This window comes from Hemiscyllium ocellatum, chromosome 4 (assembly GCF_020745735.1).
Source record: "Hemiscyllium ocellatum isolate sHemOce1 chromosome 4, sHemOce1.pat.X.cur, whole genome shotgun sequence".
Taxonomy (NCBI): Eukaryota; Metazoa; Chordata; class Chondrichthyes; order Orectolobiformes; family Hemiscylliidae; genus Hemiscyllium; species Hemiscyllium ocellatum.
The window spans coordinates 14,284,630-14,309,028 of NC_083404.1; positions in this window are offsets into that span (position 1 = coordinate 14,284,630).

The following is a 24,399-nucleotide window of genomic DNA, read 5'->3' on the forward strand; positions in this document are numbered from 1 at the left end:
GTCGGGCCCAGTAACATTTTTTGGGGAATTATTTGATGATATCTCCTTAGTTGACATGACAAGGCGGGAATTAATGCAAACCTTGTGGCCTTGTAAATGACTCCATCTGCAGGATGATTGCCCCTATCCTTCATGTTCCTTTTTGTGTTGCTGTCCCTGTGTCCCTGATAACCTCTCATCTTCGTTCGATTTCAGTTCAAGCCCTTTATGTAACTATTAATGTTCCCGAATTAGACCCAGAGTGCGTGGCTTTGCCAATTGCCATACCATTGTTGGCCATACACTCATCCCATGTAGAGGCCAGAATGATAGCGACTTTTGAAATCATCCTACCAGAATTCCCAGTCTTCCTGTATGCTTCATACAATCCCACCATTCTATCGTCAGAATCATAGAGATGTACAGCATGGAAACACTCTTCAGTCCAATGCATCCATGCTGACCAGATATCCTACATTAATCTCATCCCATTTGCCAGCATTTGGCCCATATCCCTCCAACTCCGTTCCTATTAATAGCTCCTTTTCACTGTAACCATTTCTCAATGTACTCATTCCAATGATACCTCTCCTCAGACTTTTGCTTCCCAGTCAGACAAGCTCTTTCACTGACTGAGGCACTGTGCCCTGACTGACTTGGTTACCCCTTGATCCCATGAGTGGTTTCTGTCTATTGATTTTCTGATATGGGTATCCAGCTGAAGCAGTATAATTGAAGCGTAAACAGCTAGCATGTGTTGTTGTTGTGTCTTTACTGTGGTGCAGTGTGGTACAACAACCTGCCCAGTCCCTTGACTCTTCCGTGCTCCTCACCATGACAAGCTGCTTGCCTATCTCTTGGTGCTATAAGGTGAGCAAAGCACAAAGGTTGAGAATCTCCATGTAAGTGCAAAGCGAGAGTGTGTTAAGAAATGAAACTAAGAATTATAAGATGCATCGTGCGTGGATACATGAGTTGTAGGTGTGTCTTTGTGCTCTGAATGACCAAGCAAGAGGGCACAGGTAATGGATAACCCTGAGCTCCAAAATGCATTCCCGAAGGAGTGAGGTAGTGGTCCACGAGCAGACATTATGATGTGGTGAGGTTGGTGGTATGTTGATGCCAATGGAGGGATGCAGTGTACATGTAGCAAGTGATGAGCTGTTGCTGTTGGTAATTAGATGAAAGTGGGTGCAGCAGATGCTGGAGATCAGAGTCAAGATTAGAGTGGTGCTGGAAAAGTACAGCAAGTCAGGCAGCATCCGAGGAGCAGGAAAATCGATGTTTCGGGCAGGATTCCTTCAGCAGGATTGGTAATTACTTTGACTTCCATGTTTGCAATTGGTGCCATCTGGTTTCTTGGGGCAAGGGTAGAGGATAGGAAGTTAGATAGAAATGAGATGAATTGGGCAAATGAATGATATGCAAATGCATGAAAATAAGGTTTTGAAGTTGACTCAACACAGCTCTTAGGATCTGCATGCAATTGTTTCGGGGTGAGATATTATGAGGACGTAAGGGAGAAGTGTGGTAGCTGGTGGGGGCAATCATAGATTGGCACAAAGCTGGCATTGGAATATGAAGGGTCATGGGGAAAAGTGGGAGGGTCATGGCTTGCCACTTGTAGCAACTAAATTAGCATAAAGTGCCAAGGGAATGAGACATAGGTTAAGATGAATTGGCCATAGAGTCAATAACATGTCACTTGGATGAATGGTGGGGGGAGTGATGAGTTTGAATGGGTTTGAATTATTAAGTTGGCATGAAGAATATGAAAAGCCATGGGATTGAGAGGTATAAATTGGCATGGAAGGCGCAAGAAGCTATTGTGGATGGATGGGGGCATGGGTTATTAGGTATAAGGCATATGGTATGTGTGGGGATGTAAGAAGGTGGGAGGGATTATGAAGAGTGAAGGTTATGGGGTTTAGACTTTCCATTATAAGTAGGAGACTGTCTCAGAGCACTGTGGTGAACCTCAGCACTCCCTTTGGCTGCAAATACCATGGCTGCCAGTACACAACCGATTGTGATAAATTCCAGTGTTACATATTGGTACCATCTGAGAGTCAATACCATGAGAGACAGCTGCCTGCAGAAATGGATTGCATATCTCTTTTGACAGGTCTGAGCTTTGTCTCATGACAGTCAGTGTTTAGAAAGGACCTATTCTAGACTGTTCCTCTATTTCTGTCTGGGCCATATTACCCAGGAGACTCGAAAGCACTTCATCAGAAAACTAGTAAGTGATGATATTCTGGTTCCAGCTGCAAGATGGTGATGATTGAACGTGAAGACTGACCCAACTGTTCATATCAAATTGTAGAAAAACTGTGATCAACTTGTAACAGTGTGCATCCTTTGAGACAAGGGTTTCATTATATGCAGCTGTTGATAAGGCATTAATTTGTCCAGGCTAGTTAATAAATTTACCTCGAACTTACACTCGCTCTAAAGCAAAGAAGACATTTTTATAATGCTATGTACAAGTTAGCAGTTTGAATTTCACATTCTGCTGCATATCTTGACAAATAGGTATCAGGGTTGGGATATAGGTTGTCACTCACAGAGCAACCTTCTTTTCAGAGCAGGGCTCATGGGATTTTCAACAGAGACACCTCTCAGGACTGTTACTGTCTGACATCTTGCTTCTCTCATGCATTGTGATATAACAACCTCATCCAAGGATGTCTCCAAACTGGTGAGATTAGGAGGACAGTGCACTTATACTTTTATTTGATTATGCGTGGCCTGTACAAGATGTTTTGGGTGAGCAGGAAGTTTCATGGTACCACCTTTAGAGACTGCCTCCGGTATTAGCAAGCGAACCCTGAAGTATGTCAGCACTGCTAACAGAGTCATGTCAGTCGCTTAGAAAGTGGAGGAATTCCATTCAGTTTGTACTGTCCTTTCTGTCCTAATGCTGTTCAGACTCTTTAGAACAGGACTGTCATGACATGATGTGATGACATGAGTCATGTTGGCAATTAGAAATAAGTGCCGCTGCTTCTTTTCATGGTGGACTCTAAAGCAGACAGTAAAAATACCATTCAAGTCATTTATTGCTTGCCACAAATGCTGCACTAACTTTATTTATCTTCAGTAGTGCTGTTGACCCTTCAGCTACCTGTAAGCTTTTCTTTAAATCGAGTAACAGAATAAAGCATCTTCCTTCTCCTCTCATCGCTGACCGCCTTAATAAAATGGAAAGTGCACTTCCTGGTCCACCCACCCATGAGGCTGATGATGGGGTTTCAAAAGGTTAAGTGGTGCTCCTGCTCTATGAGCGGATGTTCTATTTGATTTGCCTCGTGGTAGCCCTTCAGGACTCTAAGAAATAGTTGAAGGTTTTCTCATCACATTGGATTTGGGGCAGAAATCTACATGAGCCATCTCCCCACCTTCCACCCCCAACCTCCAACCCATCTTTTCACTCTCTCTGCTAATCTTGCAATTTTATTTGACTAATTCAAACGCATAAACAGTTTCCCATCAGAAATTCCAACTGTTATATTAGCGCGACATTGTGAAATTGTGTTGGCTAAAACACAGAACAATTTCCACAGAGAAAACTGCAGTTACAGCAAAGGGAAATTTCAGAGCGATTTACCTTTAGCACCAGTTTGTGGATATCTGATGCAGGAAGATAGGTGGGAATATTTTGCTTCAAAATTATGTCGAAAAACAAATGATCTCGTGTGGATTACAATAAGATGATGGAAAGCTTGCTCTGCTGTACATATTTATTTTCCAACATCAGTTCCTAGATAAAGAGCAACAAGGTATCACAGGATTATGAATAGAAGATCTGCTGTGTAGTCACATAAAATGCTTTCTCCCCCCAGCTCTAGGTCGATCCTTTTCACCCTGACATTGCTGAAGCGAAGTAAGGAGCATCTCAATGATTGCCCTAACTTTTTATTTCTGAGGCAATGGCAAGTTGGAGCCCATACATTGGACATTCAAATGATAATTTACATTTATTATGCGTGTTAATTTAATCCTCTTGAAACATTAAAGAACTGCTGTGATATGAGCAATTTCTCAGAAGATATCAAATGTTTTATCATCTGATTTAATACCGTCACATGCTAGAAATATGAATCAGCATCATCTGTTGAACATGTTTTCAGGTAGAAATGAAGTAAACAATCCATATCTTTAATATACTGCCTTTTTAAGTTTTAGTTTAATAATTTACATCTATGTATACATTGTAATAATTATGAATCGTTGATATTCCAAGGCTTTAAATCAGAAAGTAGATAAACCATGATAATGATGGCATACTTAATAAAGCCTTCCACTTAAGCATGTTTATTGTTCATGACTTATAGTTGCCACTTTATTACATTTGTCCATTTTGCAGTTGAATTTTCTGTTATTAATGCAATGTGAGTTCAATAATAATCTAATAATAATTTAGAGCATGGTGTTGAACACTTTTAGATTTTATGCTCTCTTACAAGAAGATTTTGCCATCTTTTTCAATTGAAAATGCATCTGAATATTCCTTAAGTAATGTGCTTTAAGCTAGCACTATGGTTCCTCTGGTATTCACTTGCTACTACCTGCAGTGACCACTAGATAAATTGCTGTCAAGCCAATAATTGAGCACTTTTCTAATTAATAAGGCAGCTCCTCTATTAACAACAAAATCTTCAGAATTAAATAAAAAAAACCTTCACAAGGGCTATTGCATAGGTGAGAAAGTGGGGAGAGAGAAAAAACCGTGATAAATTGATAGTCTCCTCTCTAGGTCTGACTTTGAAAAATAAGGCCTTCAAGTTTCAGGTCTCACTCTGACAACAATTAAGATCAGTGAAATAAATAGGCCACAATCTTTCTTTATGACATAATGTGTAAAAGCTACTCCACATATAAATGGTTCATTAAAGCTAATATAATTGGGAGCATATAATGTGTATTATTAAAGAAACTGCTTGGTAGGTTTTTAAGTGCATCGTGCATTAGACAAGCATTAGTCAAAACTGTGTGACATGTTTTGCAATAGTCTCCCTTTTCTGTTTTTTAAGGGCTTCAGTTCATTGTGTAATAAATTGGTATGCCATAATCCACCAAGTAATGTTGAGTCTGATGATTTTAGGTTAACAGCATTTTACTGAACCAATCAGCAGCTTGAAAACAATGGCACAAACACAAGCTTCTCTGGAAGCCATAGTGTAAATGTATTAGTTGTACTGAGAGACCCACTCCTGATATAATTATGTTAGGAACCCATAAGACAGTTCAGAAATCAATATGCTAAGACAGATAAAGAACTATGGCTGGTGAACTGGGAATAGATTAATCTGGCAGGTAGCTCGCCCCAGCTATGAGATACAGGATATTGTCTGCTACTGTAGGGGGAGGGGTGGGGTGCCATTAATTGCAAATTTTATCAAATAATGAAACAGAGCTGAAAGATGACTTGCTAATTATTCATATTTAACATTAAATACACGTGTTATTATAAAAGCTGCATCAACAAAGTATTTGCATGTTTTGCCTTTGATTTAGCGATTACAACCTACAGGTAAGTGGGCCACACTTTAGAAATCCTAAATGCTGATTTAAGATAATGCAATTTTTTGAAACACAAATATTAGATGGCGTTTTATGGATTGTTTATTATGCCAATAAACTTTATGCTTTTCTCAATCCACTAGTCTCACATCCAATCTTTCTCATGTGAATATTCCTTTCCCCTTTCAGCCTATACCTGGAATGAATTACAATAGAATAATTCAAAATGCTGTTTAAAAGTGTGTGAAAGCTCATCTTTGCTGATCAATATGCTTAGACTTAGTTACTGCACCACCCTCCAACACAATCTCCTTTTAATGATAAACCTGCCATGCCATTGTTTCGTCAATAACTATGTCCATAAAACAAAAGGCAAGGCCTAATGTAGAAATTATTTTTGTGAGGAAAAGAAAAGCCAAAGTGAGTCCTTTGTGAGCACAGCGTGCCACATTTACTCATGTCCAATCAAGCTTCACATAACTGCTGTGAACAAAAGCAGCTATCAAGCAGGGACCAAGTCAGAGACATAAGTGGTTAGAATGAGTGTGCAATTTCTGCCCATATGACTATCCTGACACAATTGCTCTAATTTTCTTTCTCGAAATGAGTGATAAAAGACTTGGGTAATTGCTATGGAGACAGACTTCCTTCCATCAAGGGCTATCTCAAATAATACTGCCTCAGGGTCACAAGATGGAGTGTCAGTTTCTGCAAAGTCCTAAATTAATACTTGTCCCTGCTTCAGCTATACTTCCTGTACATCTAATTAAGTGAACGTAATTTATCTTGACAATGTATCGGAAATCACTCGATCAAGTGAGTATTCAGTAATGACCATGGAACACAAAACATGACACTATACTGAAAATGAGAATACATCAGAGTACATGTTTAGTCATATGCATGAATCTTTGTACTAATGATTATATTCCATTACTGAAGTACTTAAAGCCTGCAGATAAGTGAAACATTTTTAACAATAAAGCACATGACAATCCAGGACAGTCTTTGAAAAAACTGCCTGCAGTGACACCTCCTTTCGACCTGTGTCCATTCAACTCATGACCTTGTCCTCTGTAATCAAACTTAATTTAGCCAGCTGATCTCTGTATTGCGGTATTGAGCAGTGTTCACAAGTAAATTCAGAGGAGCCACCAACAAGCTAATGATTAGAAAGACCCTTGAAAGCACTGCACGTCAGCACTGAGCTGACACATGGGGTAAATTAAGGTTTCAGACCACAAAGGTCCATTATTTAGATATAGTGAAAACCTATACTGCAACATTATACATCCTAGCAGAATTATCCTAATAAAGCTGCTGAATAATATATAATTATCACAATGAACACAATACATAAAACACAAAATAAAAGCAACTACTGTAAATTTTAAGTTTATCCAATTAGTCCTACAATTACAAAATTACATAAGGTTGGTCAATTATTGTGTAGCATTGACTGCATCATTCAGAAAAAAATGTATTTTGGTTTTCGGTTTGTTTCATTGGTTTTATGGATGTTTTGTTCTCTTCCTGGGTAGCTACATGCCATCTTTAAAAAGGATTTCAGGGCAATGTAACTGTCACCTCCATCTACCTTATCAAAAATTGTTTGAAACTTTTACAACATATCTTAGTTCATACCAGGATCCATCTTAAAGGTGTTTTTTTTTTCTGTGCTTAAATACAGTGAAGGCGCAAGACTGTGGATAATACACAGTAATGGGTTAATCAATACTTATTATGGTTTTATTGGTTCACTAAAGAGAGAACAGAACCTGGTGAGCATAGAGTAGGGGAAAAAAAATCACTGCATCTGATCTAGATAACGCCTGTGCTCCCTCAGGGATTTCCCTATTCAAGAATCCAATTTACTATGCCTGATTGACAAGGATTGGATCCTGGGGAATCACATAACTCTTTTAGGAGCTAATAAAACCCTAATGGATTTGTCTAACTGTTCAGCAGATTTCAAGTTTTACTAAACTGTGGTGGTTTGTGACGATTAGCCTTTGTTCCCCGTCATAACGAGAAAGTGGGACTATTATGGTGTGTTTTCCCTATAAAAGCCTTACCTTTGCCATGTAATCCATCTCTGCTACACTGGTCTAAAGACAATATTTGAACTTGTGAGGTAAGTTATGAAATCATGTCCCTTTCTGCAGAAGAAAATCGCAGAATGATTAGGGATACATTTCACTTTAGTTTAAGAAGCCTTCGAAATGAAGTGCGTGATATTTTGTCACTGTGATCAGTTAGCAGTGTATTGGCATGTTGAACTAAACTTTCTTTTAGGAAAAACGCAATTTATTTAGAATTAATTGTCATTAATATAGGCATCTGTCGCACATTATCTATCCACTCTATCTGTTTGCTTCACACTGGGTTTCAGAGTAACTATTGATGGGATTATTTGGATTCTTTCTTCCATCATAGGGAAAGCCACCAGCTAATAGTGAAGGCTGCAGTGTTGGTTAATGCAGAAAGTGTTAAAGGAGCTTTTCTGCTGCCTGCATTCACTTATATTATCAGTTTCAGTCTGTGGCAATTATCCTCAACCTCAGATCAAAAGACTGAATCTGTTTTAGCTGGTTCACAGAGTCTTCAGACCAATTTGAGTTCATAGGAAACAAAACATTATCAGAAATATCATCTGAAAGCAAATACTTTATCGGTAACAACTGAAATTAACAAAGAAAAGGCGACATTATTTCTTTCCCTCCAAGATTTCACTAAACATTGTTTGAAGACTTGTATTTTATACCATTTAATGACCTTGGACTTTTGCATGTTATAAGGCTGCAGCAGCATGAATAAGATAATTGGCAAAATCCCCTGTGGCATCATTTTTTGTTGGCTATGACCCTTGTGGGCTTCTCTGATACCTTTGAATTCATTGAAATTGGGATTAGGCAGAATACTTGCATTGCACACTGTATTTCAACTTCCAATACTTGAATCTTTAGATGGTGTCTGCATGTACATTTTTGGGCATTGGCTGGGGCTGGGTGTAAAGGGGAAGTGCTCACACAACAACATGAGAAAGACTGAAACCTCAGGTGCTTTCAGATGCATCTAATTAAAACGATAATTAAAGTTATTATCTTATCTGTTTATTCAAGGGCACATGGTCATCTAATGGGAACAAATCAAGAAATAAAAGCTTCCTGTCAATTAGTCCTAAAGAATTCATAAAATAATCAAGGAGGTGAGGGGCTCAGGTTACAGAACTGCACAATAACAAAAAAAACACAGTAATTCAGCACCTCTTCCTTTTCTTAGAAACAACCCAAAGGTACAGGAGAGGAAAGACAAGAAGATTACCTGTGTAACTTGATCTTAAAAGTACCAGGGAATAATGGTGTTCTCCCTGATCCTTGTCTATGGTAGAACCTGCTGCCAACAAAAGATGTGTCGAGTACAAAGATAAGCCTGTCAATTGAGGAACAACAAAACTCTTCAGCCTCTTGTCACAGATCCTGACAGTGCAATGGAGTCCAAAGAAAGAGGACAGAAATGTAATGCCATTGTAGTCTTTGCATTGCTCCCTGGGCTTTGTCTTAGCAAAATACCATGACATAACTAGCACTGCGTTCACTGAGATGCAATTTTGGACTGACGGTTTATTGGAAACATCCTTTTGCTGGTCATTCCTTCAACAATGTTCTTTCATGACAACAGTGGATGATGAAAAATAACTGAGCCTCCCAAAAACACAAAGATGTCTGATCACAATAATACAGGACAGCTTTAAAGCCATTTATTCGTGTTTAATGATAATGAGTGGGGTATTAAAAATAATGTTACCTTGTACAGACAGCTGGGAAAAACACATGCTGTTATTCATTTTTTAAACACATTTCAGCCATGTTACATCTCATGTTTGACTTCTGTCAGGCTACGAGTAAAAGAAAATGGTAAAATTGTTAGCAGAGACCACATCTAATTTATACCACTAAGTTAGGAAGAAGCAAGAAACCTAGTAACTTGGTAAGTAAAGGCAAAAGCACCATAGACCCACTCCCTCATTAGAGAGAGAGAGAGACAACTGGTGATAGTTTACCCTGAGGGTCACCACATCTCAGGCAAGGACAAAGGCTGAGATTACAGACCCTTCATGGTAATCTCAGCCAGGGCATGAGTTGAACCCCTGATCACAAAACTGCCTTCCAGCCAACTGAGTAAAAAATGAGGTCTGCCGATGCTGGAGATCACAGTTGAAAATGTGATCAACTTCCAGCCAACTGAACCAACCAACTAATTACACAGTTAATCTCTGCCAACATTTAGGCCTGGTATTTAACAATTGTGGTTAATTTATTATCCTGCACTGCTGCACAACATTTTCTACTCAGAAAGGGAACAGTTTCACACCTCATTACTACAGGTGGTGATATATTCTTAGAGACTTTCAAACGCTTACATTTAAGAGTTAAAATCTATTTTTTTTTCTTTTCCTTTCTGTTTTGTTTCTTTTCCCTTTTGGAAAATGTCAGTCAAAAGTCAGCTGGAAAACTTGTCTTTTTATTTTCAAGATTCTATGGTCCTTCTCTCTTCTCCTGCACCTCGCTGGGTAAATGGAAGAAGATCTGCTTTTTTCTTTCACATAGAAAGCCTCTGATATAGCAGAGTCCTGAAAACTGGGTGGCATTGCTAACATTTCCTCATGAAGCCAAAACAAATGTGATGTTATGCTTGGCAGCTGTTCATTCTTCCAGTCATTTGAGATTCTAACAAAAATCCCTATAAGGCTGCCCATTACTGGAAACAATATTTTTTTTTGCAGTAGGCAACACCCACACAATTGCACAGCAGCCAGTGCGCTCCCTCTGTAAATTGTTAAAACTTTCAATTGCCTTGTAAGCAACTAGAACAACAGCTATACATAATAATGCATCAATTTACCCACAGCTCCAGCATGCTCCCTTTAAATTACGCTGGTGCAGAATCCTTCATGACTCCTCCTGCCATGCTGTGATGGATGAAGTTAGCAATGAGTGTCCAATTATTTGGGGCCTAGTAAGGTGGCAAGGATGGCCTTGGTTTACCACCACATGCTAAATATCTCCATCCTCTACTTATTGCCAATGTTTGGTCAGTGTGTGATAAACCCAGAATTTGAGTCAGAAGATTGATACGGCATCGATCAAACCCAATAGTCCAATGGTGTCTGCACTGGCTCTTTGAGCATTTTGACTCAGTTCCAAATTCCTGCTTTTTCCCTATGCCCTCTGTCTTGTTCCAATAGAAATAATTAGCTAATTCTTCCTTGAATGCCTTGATTGAAACAGTTTCCACCACACTTCCAGGCAATGTATGCTAAACACAAACCAATCGCACACACAAACTCTTAACATTGGCCTGTCCCTGTGTTTGTGTTTTTGCCGCTGTTTACCTATTATTTACTATCTGCTACTTAACTCTGTGATCTGCCTGTATTGCTCACAAGACAAAGCTATTCACTGTGCCTTGGTACATGTGACAATAAATTCAATTCAATTCAATGTGACTTTTCTTTTCACATCAAGCATTTCTTTCTTTTGCCCAACATTTTAATTCTGTGTTCAGGTTCTCAATCCTTTTATGAGTAGAAACCATTTCTCCTTATCTATTCTCTCCCAATCTCTTATGATTTTGAAAACTTCGAACAAATCTCTCCTCAGCTTTCTCCTCCCCATGGAATCCAATCCTAACTTCCCCAATCTATCTTTATCACTTATGCTTTTCAATCCAAGTTCCATTCATAAACGATGATGGCAGGATGGCATTCCAGGGTCAGCACTACACATATCTAAGATGAGGATTCAATCTGGTGAAACCACAAAACAGGACGACTTGTGTGTCAAACAGAATAAGCTGCAAGTGACTGACAGAGCAAAGTGATTCCCTAACCAATGCATCAGATCTAAGCTCTGCTGTCCAGCCATATCCAATTGTGAATGGTGGTGGTCAAATCGATAACTTATTGGAGGAGGAGAATGCACAAACGATGCCATCCTGAGTGATGGGGAAGTCCAGAGCTGCAGTGCAAAAGGTAAGCCAAATGCATTTGCAACCATATTCAGCCAGGAGTACTGAGTAGTTGCAACCTCCTCCAGTATCTAGAATACCCCACATCACAGCTACCAGTCTTCAGCCCTGGTCAAGCCTATTCCAGCACAGCTACAACAATGGCCTCTACCAGACAGTGTGAAAAATTGCCCAGGTGTGTGCTGTACACACGAGTAGGAAAAGCCCAACCTGACCAATTATCATCCCATCACTCTGCACTGGGTCATCAGTGAAACAGTATTCGACAGCATCTGCTCAGCAATAACCTGCTCAATGACACCCAGTTCGGGTGCTGCCAGGGCCACTCAGCTCCTGACCTCCTTATAACCTTGGTTCAAATATGGGAAAAGGAGCTGAATTCCACTGAGGAGGTGAGACTGACTGCCCATGAAACCACGGCCACATGTCACTGAATGTGGCATCAAGGAGCCCTAGCAAAACTTGAGTGAGTGGGACGCTGGGAGAAAAGCACTCTGAGGATGGTTGAATTCACATCTACCACAAAGGAAGTTGGTTGTTGTTGAAAGATGCCTTCACATCTCCAGGACATCTCTGAAAGAGTTCCTCAGAGTAGTGATCTAGACCCAACAGTCTTAAGCTGCTTCGTCGGTGACCTTCCTTCCGTCATAAGATCAGAACAGGGGATGTTTGTTGAGGATTGCACAATGTTCTGTACCATCCTTGACTCTTCAGATATTGAAACAATCCATTTGCAAAAGCAGCAAGACGTAGAAAATGTCAAGATTTAGGCTGGCAAGTGGCAATGGTATTCATACCATTTCCAACAAGAGAGAATCTAACTACCTGCCCCTCTTGACATTCACTTGCTTTACCATCCTTGAATCCCACATTATCAACATCCTGGGGGTTACAGTTGACGAGACTCTCAACTGAACTCACCATAAAAGTACAGTGACTACAAGAGCAGGCTAAAGGCTAGGGGGCAACTCAACTCCTGTCTCCCCACAGCCTGTCCACCCCGTACAAGGCATGAGTCAACAGCGTGTTGAAGTATTCCCCACTTTCATGGTTGCATGTATCACTAACAGCATTCAAGAATCTTGACATTTTCCAGGACAAATATTTACTTCCTTCATCACTGACACTCAGTGCATACCACCTACAAGTTGGATTGCAGCAATTTCCCAAGGCTCCTTAGGCAGCACCTTCGAAACCCATTAACCACCGCCATCAAGAAGGAGAAGTGTGGCTGTTGCATGGCAATGCCAGCACTTGAAGATCTCCTCCATGCCACACACCATCTTGACTCAGAAATATGTGATCCATTCCTTCAGCACCACTGGGTCAAAAACCTAGGACACCTTTCCTTTGTGTCTACCTACAGCAAATGGATGGTAGCAGCTCACCATCACCTTCTCAAGGGCAGTTCGGGAATGGTAACAAATGCTGGCCCAACCACTGACACACACATCCCATAAATGAGTAAAACAAAAATCTCTCAAACCTCTTCTCACTCGAATGCATTCAAGCCCTGAACTGTGGTGTTCAGAAATATGAACAAAGTCTAACCAGTGTCATATAAAAGCTCAGCATCATCTCTATACACTTGAATTTTATACCAACTTTAATAAAACTGAAACTACAATGTGTTTTCTTGACAAATCTCTCTAACTGTCCTGCCAGTTTCAATGATTTATGGACATATATACCCAGCTTTTTTCTTTTCCTGCACCCCTCTAGAATTGTGCCCTCGATTTTATACTGTCTCTCAGTGCTCATTGTATCAAAGTGTATCAACTGACACACCTCCGCACTGAATGTCATCTGACACCTATCCAGCCATTTCAACTTGTCTTTTGAAACTCAGGCAGCGTTTAACTGATAGCTTTATTGGATGTGTCAAATAGCCTACTCTGACTCTTTGTAAAATTCAGGAAGCTGTTCTGCTCAGAATCAAAGAAGTTTGCAAGGTTATGGAATGAATCGTTGTTTGTATAGTAAGATGAGGTCTACACTGCTGTCGGTGAACAATGACAGGCTCTATTAGGTGTAACTACTCACAAGTGATTGTAAAAGGAGGCAGCTTCTGGAGCTCTCAAGGACCAGAGTCCAGTACTACATGATCGGACATTACTGTGATATAGTTCTGTATACATACTTAACAGTTATCCCAAGAGCCAAAGCATAATTAACCCTTTACCTCATGTCCTTTTGGTAAAGTGTGGAGCTAGAAAAGCCACAGCAGGTCAAGCAGCATCAGAGGAACAGGGGAGTCAACATTTCAGGTCAAAACCTTCTATCTCCACCTCTTTTCCCCAACTTCTTTTATGATATACCTTTAAGCATTAATATTTAATCATGATCATTTATCTCTTTACTCCCACATCCTCCATCACTCCATAAATTTCTACTAACTGAGGCATCAATTTCCATTAGTGTTCACAATATGATTGCTCGTGCTCAGTTGTTATGGCCTGAGAAGGTGAGTGTAAGGGTGACTTGGGTTGGCAGATACTATGCAGTCAAGAAAACCTTTAGAATTTGATCAGGAGGTGAATTGTCAATCAGGAAATTGACTTCTGGACTTAGGCTAAAAACGGGGTAAAAACAATGACTGCAGATGCTGGAAACCAGATTGTGGATCAGTGGTGCTGGAAGAGCACAGCAGTTCAGGCAGCATCCGAGGAGCAGCAAAATCGAATTCGCTGCTTCTGCACTTAGGTTCCTGTGTAACACTATGCTGTGCAGGCTTGATGGCAAATTGGCTTATTTTGTTCTGTGTTTCTAAATCCTTTCTCAAAAACACTAGTTTTATTTTACAGCTGATTGCCATCAATAAAAAGCATGCTGACCCAAAGTAGTCTTCTGTGAACATAGCCAAAGTATTTGTTTGTTTATTTTCTCTCTCTCAAGTATGTCTTTGTCATCAACGAATAAAAAAAAGAACCAGGTTCTCTGTATTAACATATGTAGCTTCTAGTAAGGAAAGTGTACCACCACAGAAAGAAAGTGTGACCTATGTACTGCGCCTATCAACAAAATAGACAACAGCCATTCTGTGGTTCAGTTCTCAGGGTCATGACTTGACCAGAGTCATAGAGTCATAGAGATGTACACCACGGAAACAGACCCTTTGGTCTAACTCGTCCATGCCGACCAGATAACCTAGCCTAATCTAGTCCCGTTTACCAGCACTTGGCCCATACCCCTCTAAACCCTTCCTATTTATGCAGCCATCCAGATGCCTTTTAAATGTTGTGATTGTGCCACACTCCACCAATTCGTCTGGCAGCACATTCCATCCACGTACCACCCTCTGTGTGAAAAAGTTGTCCCTTCGTTCCCTTTTAAAACTTGACTGGTTTAAAGTTTAAACCAAGCCTAATTTTTTTTTAGTTTATAGCTAACTATCAAACACTGGTGCAATCTCTATGGCAACATCTCCACCAATCTGATTCTATTTGCCAGTCAATCAGCACTCATATAGCATAAATGCTGTTTCTTTTCCCCTTAAGTTAGCATTCTTGTGACTAATCCTGGTCTGTGCAAAAAGAAACATTTTGAAAAATTTACGCTTTTTCAGAATGAAGTCTTATCGATAATGATGTCCTTCTACATTATGTTGGAACTGTTCTTGCCTACATAGGAACTATCATCACAGTTGCACTTTCCCAGACAACAGAGGTAACACATTCAGTACATAAGTTGAGAATGCTGCTGGAGATTAATGCCTCAAGTGGAAGAGAATTGTGCTAAAGAAGGCCACTGGATCCAAAACATTGACTCTGCCCTCCCTCCACAAATGCTGCCAGACCTGCTGAGTTCTTCCAGCAATTCTTGCTTTTGTTTCCAATTTCCAGCAACCGGAATTATTCTGCTTTTTTTATTTGAGACTTGTGGAATGTTGGGGCTGTGAACAACTGTAGCTCATCTCAATGAACCATGAAATAAAGGACCTAGGTGGAAAAATCGATCACTTTATGAATATATTGCCATCCAAACAAAATTAAATGAGAGACAAGGATAGAAAAGAAGAGCAACAGTCGGTCTCCCAACTAGTGACCCAGTGATGGCCTCAAAATACATGGCAAGGGCAGCCAACAATTTGATTCGTTTGGTCTATCACAGATGACATCTCACTAGAAAGTTAGCTGGATCGAAAACGATGCAGAAATAACTTAATCAGAAGGCCATGTGGGCGGTGAGAAGTGTAAACTCAGAGCCAGATCAATGCTTATTGGATTGACTTGATTTGATTTGATTCATTGTCACGTGTACCTAAGTACAGTGAAAAGCTTTGTTTGCAAGCAGTGCAGGCAGGTCATAGTTAGAAAGGACGTATAGATCATAGAGTGAAGATAAAACCTGGATATACAGATTAAAAAGTGTAGAGCTGTTATAAGAAATGTTAAAGTTATATCTGCTGTCGGGAGTTTGCAAGGAGTTGTCAGATGTCAGCACCATCTTGAACCTACAACGAACGTATGGCATCTACTTGCAATATATGCAGAAGTACAAGAGAACACAGTAAAACGTGAGGTCTCTGGAAGTGCCCAGACCATAGGATAATATGGAAACCAATTTATTTACACACAATTAAACATACTGTCCCATAGTTGCAGAGTCAAAGCTCTCTTTTATCTGAAAGATGGAAAAACTAAACCTTGCAATAATTGTCTCATAAGAGTTCTGTTTAGTGAACAAGGAATTCTGGGGGATAACTAGATAACAGAATGGGTTCAAGAGTATAATCTCAACACCCAAAAGGTCACCAGTTTATCGAATGACACATCCAGACAGAGAAAACTTTAATAAAATGTCCAGAAACAGGGGAAAACAAAATTTTATTTCTTTCACTTTTATTGACACCTCTCAAGGTTTACATGAAATTAGCAACTGAATGGAGGATGGTGCAAGACAGCCCTGCCAAATAAACTGCTCCTTAAAAGTGATGATGGAGAAGTAACTGAACGTACTGATGCACAGGTAGAAGATGGAAAACACTTCAACAAAATCCCTGCCTGAGCTACTAAAAGGAGAAATAGTTCATGTACAGGTTTCAAGAATGTAAACCTGGATCCTAGCAAAAGTTGTTGGTGAAGCAAATGAGAAAGAAGAGCCTGTATTCAACCAACCGAAAAACAGAAAAGATCGTCAACACCAGTAACATCTCAAACCAATCAGACATCATTAACAGTATCATATACAACCCATGCAACATCCACAAGTTTTCCAACAATTAGTTCAACATTAGCTACAGTAAGCAAGACTTGAACAGTATCAGATACTCTGAAGAAGGGTCACTTGACCTGAAATGTTAATTCTGCTTTCTCTCCACGGATGCTGCCAGACCTGCTAAGCTTTTGCAAAATTTTTTATTTTTGTTTCTGATTTCCAGCAATAGTGATTCTTCGATTTGTTTTTAAAGACTCTAACAACACCAGAAGGAACATGAACACATTATCTGTGTCAACTCTACGTTAAATTGGTAATGGAAATTAACCCCTAGAAACCAATAATGGGACTAATTAATTCTCCTCAGCCAACAATGTGCATTTATGTAGAAAAACAGAATAGTTGAATGCTGAAAATCTAACATAAGAGAAGAAGTGGACAGCGTGGTGGCACAGTGGTTAGCACTGTTGCCTCACAGCGCCAGAGACCCGGGTTCAATTCCCGCCTCCCATCTGTGTGGAGTTTGCACATTCTCCCCATGTCTGCGTGGGTCTCCTCTGGGTGCTCCAGTTTCCTCCCACAGTCCAAAAACATGCAGGTTAGGTGAATTGGCCATGCTAAATTGCCCGTAGTGTTAGGTGAAGGGGTAAATGTTGGGGAATGGGTCTGGGTGGGTTGCTCTTCGGAGGGTCGGTGTGGACTTGTTGGGCCGAAGGGCCTGTTTCCACACTGTAAGTAATCTAATCTAATCTAATCAAACTTATCATTGTGAGCCATCAATGCCAAATCTACAAGATAGAGGCACAATAATGAGTATTAAACTGTTACAGTGATTAATGTTTTAAAATAATGTGAATGATGTGTAAAGTGGAGCTGTAGAACTGTATTTGCAGTCTGTTAGTGCTCCCAATTTCACAAATAATAATGAGGATTGATAGTGAAAAACAAATACAAAAATGACACAACCATCATGAATATTTCAAGAGTACAACAGGAATGAAAAATAATGGATCAAAGACAAGACAAGAACCATTATAAAAGTTTTGGGAGGATGACTGCATTTGAAATGACTGTGTAGTTGCTATGAGGTCTATTGACAGAAAACTTTGAGTGTGAGAGACAATTTTCTATGACCCTGCATCATAAACCCATCCCTGTGTTTTCTGTGGTTTGTATGGTTGGTCCTATTTCTGTCATGTGGATGGAGTTTCAATATCGCCACACAGTTATAATATTGGCTGATCCACTTGCTTTTGCATTTGTGTCCTGCTGCTCACTTTTCTTTTCATGCAATCAAAAGGGCAAGCCCTAACCATGTAACCTTTGACAGGTATTCAATAAAAATCTTCTGAATAACAAGTTGTGGGACACTGAGCTGCTAGTTGTGAAAGACAAGAGTTGCACCATGGACTCTTTTTGGCTGCATGTGCCATGGTCGATTAAGTCATATGTTAGTCTTTTCTTCTCATAAATATTTGTTACTCTCCTCAATAGCTAATGATCACATGTAAGTGGCTTGAAAGAATATTTTAATCCAAGTTTTTCTCTGTTTGGTATCAGTCAGCATTTCTTTTTGACTATTCTAAATTTTATATAAATCATAAACAAAAACTACAATGGTTGCTGATCTTTGTGGAGGTCCTTTCGGTCAATAGCAGGCTGTTAAATTTGCTCAGGTGAATCAACAGCGATTAATATACTGCACTGGTAAATTATGAAATATTCATAGCTCCTTTCTAAAACGTGCTTCAGCCATTCTTTCTTATGCTCCATAATTTTATTGTAAACACAGCACATATCAGTGATTCTTCAAACACACTCCGCAATGACACCAGCATCCATTGTGACTCTGGGGTGACTCCAACATGAACACATTGGAAGGACCATAGTCTAAACCTGATCCCAGACAATCTCAGATCAGGCATTTTGAACATAGGAGTTGAAACCTTAATCCTCTTCTACCATTGTATAAGGTAATGACTGACCTATACTTTAAATTGATTTACACTTCTTTGCCCCATATTCCTTAATAAAAACGGTGTGCAGGTTAGGTGAATTGGCCATACTAAATTGCCCATAGTCTTCAAGGATGTGTAGGTTAGGTGCATTAATCATGGGATATATAGGGTTGTAGGGTAGGGGTATGGGTCTAGGTGGGTTACTCTTTGGAGGGTCAGTATGGACCTGTTGGGCCAATGGCCTGTTGCAACACTGTAGGGATTGTATGGTTCCTTGGTTCTAATAACTGCGATAAACAAGCCTGAATTTAAAATCTGCAACTGATCTATCATCAATTGCTGTTTGTGAAAGAGTTCCAATACTCTACCACCCAATATATGAATAAGTGCTTCCGAATTTCTCATCTGAAACAGGAGATTTACAACAGAAATTACATTGGTCCCTGTAAGAGATGATGTGGAGGAGCCAGTGTTGGACTGCGGTGGGCAAAGTTAAAAATCACACAATCCCAGGTTATTGTCCAACAAGTTTGTTTGGAAGTACAAGCATTTGGAATGCTCTCCTTCATCAGGTGTAAGAGATTAAGGCTCAGTTTTACCAGAAATCGGCTAAGTGTCAATTTTAATCAAATAGGTCAATAGGTTGAAAAATGGCAGACGGAGATCAATCTGGAAAAACGTGAGGTACAGATCATTCTGCTATATTGTAGGGTTCATTAATGTGAATTCATTACAATGCAATTGACAAATGGGGGACACTGTTTCTAAAGTGCAAATGTTTAAAGCGCTATTGGGTATAATGCGAATCTGGCCCCATTAGTTTAAATGGTGCTACTATTACCTGATTTTCTTATAATGTGGGATTGCATGAGAACAGAACCACCATATGATAGCAGAACTAACTGTATTGCGTTTGATACAACAAACAAAGGTAGGGCTTACACAGTTAATGGTAGCGCCTTGGGTAGTGTTGTAGAACAGAGGGACTTCGGGGTGCAGGTGCATGATTCTTTGAAGTTCGCATTACATATAGACAGAGTGTCTAAAAAAACATATGGCATGCTTGACCTCATTGCTCAGTCCTTTGAGTATAGGAGTTGGGAAGTCATGTTGAGGTTGTACAGGACATTGGTGAGGTCTCTTCTGGAATACCATACCTAGCTCTAGTCGGCCAGTTATAAGAAGGATATTGTCAAGCTGAAGAGGGTTCAGAAGAGACTTACCAGGATTTTGTTGGGGATGGAAGGTTTGAGTTATAAAGAAAGTCTGGAGAGACTAAGATGTTTTTGACTAAAACGTAGGAGGTTGAGAGGTGACCTGATAGAAATTTATAAAATAATGGGAGGTATAAATAGAATTAATGGTCATTGTCCTTTCTCTCGGATGGGCATTTCAAGACTAGGGGGCACAGTTTTTAGGTGAGAGGAGACAGATTTAAAAAAGACATATGAGGCAATTTTTTTACACAGAAGGGGGTTCGCGTGTGGAATGAACTTCCTGAGAGAGTGGTGCATGTGGGTACGATTACAACGCTTAAAAGACTTTTGGATAGGAAAATGAATGGGAAAGGTTTGGAGGGATAAGGGTCAGGAGAAGGCAAGTTGGGCTCGTTTAGTTTGGGATTATGTTTGGTATGGACTGGTTAGGTCTGTTTCCATGCTGTATGACACTATGACTCTACGGTGAATTTCTCTTCTTGAGCCCAAATGAGATTTCTGATGCAATTCTCCAAGACTCACCTCATTAGGTATGCATTACACCTTTATCAAGCCGGGCTCATCCCATCTTCCCTCTTGCCAGAGGTGAAAGGATTTGCCACTGCCAGGTTCCTGTGATTCTTGGTGTTGATGCCATATTGAAAACACAATTATGCATCACATTAACTAGTGTCAGTCCAGAGCTGCCCTGTATGGCCAAAGAATTGCCTTGGACATGGCAAACAGTGGCATGGTAGCTCCCCTATTTGCTGACAGGGACCAGGAGGTCCTTTTGGATGGAGTGGTGTGGAGGAGGCCTTTCCTTTTCCCCCACGACCAGTAGAGGAGAAGGTGCTACATATCCTGGTCTGAGAACCTCATGGAGGTCAGAAATGTTTCCACAGACCAGAGGAACAACTAGCAACACTGTAGGCAAGTTGCTCTCCAGGTGGGTAACTCTCGCTGCCAGCTCACGCTCAATCCATTTCTGCTACTACTCCCACCTCCCACCCAGTTATATAGTGTACTGCTGGCAATATTCATCCAGTATCTAACCTCACTCACTCTCACACACAAGTCCATCCTCCACATTACTAATGCTGCCAATAACGTGCACACCTTCACCCACGCCTTACGCCAGCACTTCAGCTCTGATAGATACCTTGATCTCATTCATATCCTCCCTTTGTCTCATTCCTGGAGAAAACCAGCCATGATAGGGCAGAAATAGTAAAGGTGGGTGCTGGAGTCCTTGACATTCATTTCCTCACCCATTTGAGGGTTGAGGGGCAGTACGGTGGCTCAGTGGTTAGCAGTGCTGCTTCACAGCGCCAGGGATCTGGGTACAATCTAGGTGGAGTTTGTACATTCTCCCCGTGTCTGTGTGGGGTTCCTCTGGGTGATCTGGTTTCCTCTCACAATCCAAAGATGTGCAGGTTAGGGTAAATTGTCTGTGTTAAATTGCCCGTAGTGTTCAGGGATGTGTAGGTTAGGCGCATTGTCAGGGTAAATGTAGAGTAATAGGATAAGGGAATAGGACGTCTGGGTGGATTACTCTTTGGAGGTTGGTTTGGATTGTTGGGCCGAGTGGCCTGCTTCCACTGTAAGGATTCTATGATTCTATGAGCCTTGCCCTGGTTAACCATTCCTTGCTAATGGTGAAACTGTCATGTCCCGACAACCAACTATTGTCCATTTCTGTCTACTTTATCATCACCAGCATGTTGAATGCACTCATAAAGTTTTTGAATTTCTGCCCCTCTTTCATGACAAATTGTCTTTTTTATCTCTTTACTATTTCTGCCCTATTGTGGCTGGCTTTCTCCAGGAATAAGACAAAGGAAGGATATGAATGAGATCAAGGTATTTGTCAGAGCTGAAGTGCTGGCGTAAGGTGTGGGTGAAGGTGTGCACGTTATTGGCAGCATTAGTAATGTGGAGGATGGACTTGTGTGTGAGAGTGAGTGAGGTCTCCACCATCATGAGGGTTGCCCCCTCAAGAAGCCCTCTCCTCTGCATCTGAGGAAAAATCTACAGATCGCACACCAGGAGAACTGGTGAGGCTGCTTCCTGAACCGTCTCAGGCAACTGACTGTGTGGAGTTTGCACATTCTCCCTGTGTCTGCGTGGGTTTCCTCCGGGTGCTCCAGTTTCCTCCCACAACTCAAAAAATATGCAGGTTAGGCGAATTAGCCAGGCTAAATTGCCCATAGTGTTAGTGAAGGGGTGAGTGTAGGGGAATGGATCTGGGTGTGTTACGCTTCGGCGGGTCGGTTTGGACTTGTTGGGCCGAAGGGCTTGTTTCCACACTGTAAGTAATCTAATCTAAAAAAAACCTTCCTCTGGCTCAGATACTGACTCCTCAGCTGTTATGTTAGCTCAATTAGAGTTGGGAACACTTTTAGATTAGATTCCCTACAGTGTGGAAACAGACCCTTCAAACCCAACCAGTCCACACCTATCCTCCGAAGAGTAACCCACCCAGACCCATTTCCCTCTGACTAATGCACCTAACACTATGGGCAGTTTAGCATGGCCAATTCACCTGATCTGCACATCATTGGACTGTGGGAGGAAACTGGAGCACCCGGAGGAAACCCACGTAGACACGGGGAGAATGTGCAAACTCCACACAGACAGTTCCTCAAGGCTGGAATCAAACCTGGGACTCTGGTGCTGTGAGGCAGCAGTGCTAACCATTGAGCCACCGTGCCACCCAATTTGGTGGGCCATGTCTCTGCAGTTGTCAAGAAAGACATGCTCCAGGTCATTGGCTGTCAGTGTCCAGGCTCCTGCTCAGTCCCAATCAAGAGAGGACACTCCCAGCACCCCCTAACTGTCAGCCATAAACAACTTGATTAAAATTCTCAAAAGGACACAGGAGAAGCTGGCAGGTTTGTCAGAGACTCTGACCAAACTGACTTAAAGGTTTTGTACTGTGCTACCTTTGGCATGTCATTGCCTGAATGCCTATGGACAGGCTGGTGGCTTCCATGGAGATCCAGGACAAGGACAGTCAGCATCTACTGGATATATGTACAGACCTGCATGCTCATCCTCCAGCTATTGGTCGATGGCAAGGTGACAGAGGGATGACAGACCTTGACAATACTGCCCCCTGGTGTGTTGAGTTGCCTCCACACACCCTCATTATTGAGTTCCCCAGCTTCCATAGCACAGCATTGCTCTTTTATCAAATGGAAACAAAGTAGAACGAAAGGCTCTCTCAGTCACTGCCCATTTCAATTCTCCCAACCTCTCCCTTTCCAACATGACCATTCTTGACCTCTTCCTTTACCACAACAAACCACACCGCAAATTGGAGGAACAACACCTCATCTTCCATTTGGGCAGCCTACAGCCTGGAGGCCTCAACATTGGGTTCTCCAGTTTCAAATAACCTTCCTTCCCATACCCTAACTCCCTTCCCAGCCCATCCCTCTCCCTTCCACTGCTCCGTCCCACCCATTGGATTCATTCCTCCCATTGACCAACCATATCGTACTCTTTACCTGTCTTCAGCCATCCCCATTTCACCACTCTGTCCCCGCCACCCCCTTTTTCTGCAGCTCCCCCCACACCCACCCCAAGTCCTGAAGAAGGGTTACACCCGAAACATTGACTTCTTCACCTCCTGATGCTGCCCTGGCTTGCTGTGTTCTTCCAGCCTCCTGCTTGTCTATGTTGGATTCCAGCATCTGCAGTTTTTTTTGTCTTTTTCTTTAAGTGGAAACAGGACTGTGCCAGTAGGTATCCTGTTGAAGGAGGAACCATATACAGTCCCTCCACCCCCAACCTCCACCATCCCCCAGAAATCTCATCTTAAAGCACTCACGGACTGGCCAGGCCTGCCTGCCATCCTCAAGCCCTGTGGGAGTTCAAGCCATACATACATAGAGTATTACAGTGAAGAAAGAGTCTCTTTGGCCCATTTTGTCTATGCCAGGTCCCTCTCTACTCTAATCCCACTTCCCATCACTTGTCTCATGATCTTCTACACTTTGGTGTCTCAAAGATTCATCTCAATACTTCTTCAATTATGAGATGGTGCATACCTCCACCACCCTTTCAGATAGTGGGTTCCAGATGTCAACCAGCCACTAAGTGAAAAGATTTGCCATGTAATCCCCTCCACACATCCCACCACTTAAATCTATGCCCCTTGTACTAAGGGGAAATGTTTACTGCTATTGATACTATCTGCCTCTAGACTGGTGACAATCAGCATCTCTGGGTCCTTTGGAAAACACCCCTAGACCAACAGGCTCCACAATAGGACAGGCTGTGTCTACCTCAGCTGTGGAATCTGGGACTGCACCTGGACATAATGGGACAGAAAGGGAGACGACATTCAGAGGAAACAAACATGTAAGGGTGACATTTCATTGTAAATACGTTTTCACATTTGGAAATAAATTCTTCACTTTTCATCCTCAGCTGTGTGAGCTAATGTCATTCTAGCTACGACTCAAAAATGAAGGTGCCGAGGTGAACAAATTTAGGGCTACACAATGCCTTGTTGTCCAAGGTGGGAAGCGATTAGCTCCTGCACC